The sequence below is a fragment of the Petaurus breviceps genome, unplaced genomic scaffold (genome assembly GCF_028583685.1).
Source record: "Petaurus breviceps papuanus isolate PSGF00001 unplaced genomic scaffold, PetGlider_PUasm1.0 470, whole genome shotgun sequence".
In the NCBI taxonomy this organism is placed as follows: Eukaryota; Metazoa; Chordata; class Mammalia; order Diprotodontia; family Petauridae; genus Petaurus; species Petaurus breviceps.
This window is the reverse complement of record NW_027186350.1, coordinates 14,223-16,633: the sequence shown is the minus strand read 5'-3', so window position 1 is coordinate 16,633 and position 2,411 is coordinate 14,223. Positions and strand designations below refer to the sequence as shown.

The window sequence follows — 2,411 nt, the reverse complement described above, 5'->3', positions numbered from 1 at the left end:
AGACACAGAGACATATATGGATAGTCAGATACATACAAATATGCAAGCACATATAAAGACACAGTGGATCAGTCCAAAGACAATTCAAGAAACCCTCACACTTCAAAATAAGTACTGAGATGCAGAGGTTCAAACACAAAACTGCCTACTCAGAGACCGACCCTGTGTGCATAGACTCAGAACACACTGAACTAAAGAGTCATATACACAGACTCATGAAGCCATACCAATTCAGAGTGAGATCTAGAGCCACACACTTTTAAATACAGACATCTACCCACCTACTGCCCTTCCCCAGTGAATATCTCTATTTCACAAACACACACACACAAGACATATTTTGGGGAGGATTCTGGGTTGCCCTTCTGATGAAATTCTGGTTTTAGGTTTTTATAGCCCTCTTACCCTACAACTCTTATAAGCATGGCCACCATGCTTCTCATCCCCCCCCCCCCCCCCAGGAAAAAAAACAAACCACCACTGGTTTCTAAGCCAATTACAGCCACTTAACAAAAAAAACAACAATTACCCAGCAAACTCCAAATACCTCCCCCTGAGTACTCTTGCCTCTTCTAGGGTTAAACTAAGAAAGGTCTGGCAATGAAGAGTAACAGATGGAAAATCCCTTCCTTCACCTTTATTCATAGCTTTTATTTCTCCCTGTTTTATTTCCTTTCTACTTTCATCTACCTCTTTTCTCAGTATGGTGGCTGCTGCAGTAAAAATAACTCACATATTACCTGTAATTTATATATTACATGTAAAATCTTGGAACTAGTTGTTTAATAAAGGGATTGGATTAGATAGACGGCCTCCAAGTCTCTTCCAGTTCTAAAGTACGATTCTATATGTGTAGTACTTTCTACTAGCTACAAAGCACTTTGAACATAGGATCTCTATCATGTACAGGTATGGTTAGCCCCATTTTATAGCTCAGAATACAGAGGCTTAGAACTTGCCCAGTGTCACACAGAATTAGCATTATCCTTTCCTTCCCTCCTTACACTCTTGCTTTCCTGCTATTTTAAAAAGTCCCTTTCCCCTCCTGTAGTCCTCCCATCCCCAGCCCTTAGACACCCCAGTGACTAATCTAGAATAGAGGATCTCTAAAATCTTTTCTGTTCCAAATCTCTGGTTCTATCTATGATCCTATGAATTCCCCTAAACACACCAACCTTCCCGCGCATTTCTCTAAACCTCTCCCTCCTACCCAGACTAGGATCCACAGTTGAACAGTGTTCCTTACCTGTCCCGGGACAGGGGATGAGAGAGGGATGGTGTGCTAAGTGAGTTATGAGGGGCACTCTGAGATGCACCAACTCTTCTCCAGCTCTCCAATAATGCTGTAGAGAATACAAAAGGGAAATCACGTTGGGACACCAGATTTTCAGGGTTCCGACTCTTGGTACAAAAAACCCTCCCTACTAAAAGAAGACTCAGGGTTGGGAAAAGTTGGCTGGGGGACAGCAGAGCACTTCTAAGGACATAATGATGGGGAGGCAGGATCCTCACAGTACAGCACACAACTTGCCACACACGGCTCCCGGTTTCAGGGTAGGGGGAAAGGCAGGAGGCCGGAAGGGAGCGAGGAAGGAGTTTTTCCAGGATCAAATTGACAGGAAAACACAAGATCCCTATTCTTGGAGGAGTGAGTCAACTGAAAGAGAGGAAGAAGGAACTCTGAAAGAGAAACGAAAGGAGGAAGAAAAGAGGATTCAAGGAGGAAAGAAAGGAGAAAGAGAAAATTATGAAGAAGGGAAAGGACAGAGTGAAGGAAGGGAAAGAAGGGGAAGAAAAGAAAGAAGAAAAGACGTGCAAGAATTGAGAGAAAAAAGGCTAAGATGGAGAGGGAAGGGCAGGATAAAGGAGGGAGAAGGGGAAAGGAGGAAAAAGCAAAGGATAAGAAAAGAGCAAGAAGGAACTGAGGAGGGTGAGAAACAAGAGAAGAGGGGGGAAGAGAAGGGGAGGGGAGGGAAGGATAGGGAGGGGGAAGAGGGATAGGGGAAGTAGAGAGAGGAGGGAGGGAGCCAGAGATGAAAGTAGGGGAAGGCGGGAGACAAGAAGCAGGGACTTTGCTGTGCAGACACTTCCACTCACCTGAACAGGGAAAGGGGCAGGAAGACCCTGGAAGGAGACTGCTAGCCCGTGGAGGCTGGGAGGTGGGGGGTGGCAGGGGGCCGGGCTGGGGTGCTAGAGCCTTGGGGAGGCTGCTGTCCCTCGCCACCCCCCTGGCCTCAAGTTTGAAAGGAGGAAGCCTGGTATGTGAGGAATGAGAGCTGGTATGAGATGCACGCAGCTGAGGGAGGGAGTGCCCGACCCTCGCTACAGGCTTGGGGAGGAGACTGAGAGGGAGACAAGGGAGGGGGGCTCGCAGGGAAGAGAGAGAGGTTGGGCCGGCCTGGCCCTGGGCG

At 47.2% G+C, this 2,411-nt stretch overlaps 1 protein-coding gene across 1 annotated transcript in view; it reads right to left on the bottom strand.

The window, feature by feature from the left end:
- TEAD4 (TEA domain transcription factor 4) overlaps nucleotides 1-2,148 on the bottom strand; it is a 76,621-nt gene extending 74,473 nt beyond the window's left edge. The window contains exons 1-2 of the mRNA XM_069101464.1: nucleotides 2,098-2,148; nucleotides 1,247-1,343 (exon numbers count right to left, since the gene is read on the bottom strand). The gene's annotated coding sequence lies outside the window, so the exon portion shown is untranslated. The remainder of the gene's footprint in view (nucleotides 1-1,246; nucleotides 1,344-2,097) is intronic.
- Nucleotides 2,149-2,411: the final 263 nt, after the last annotated feature.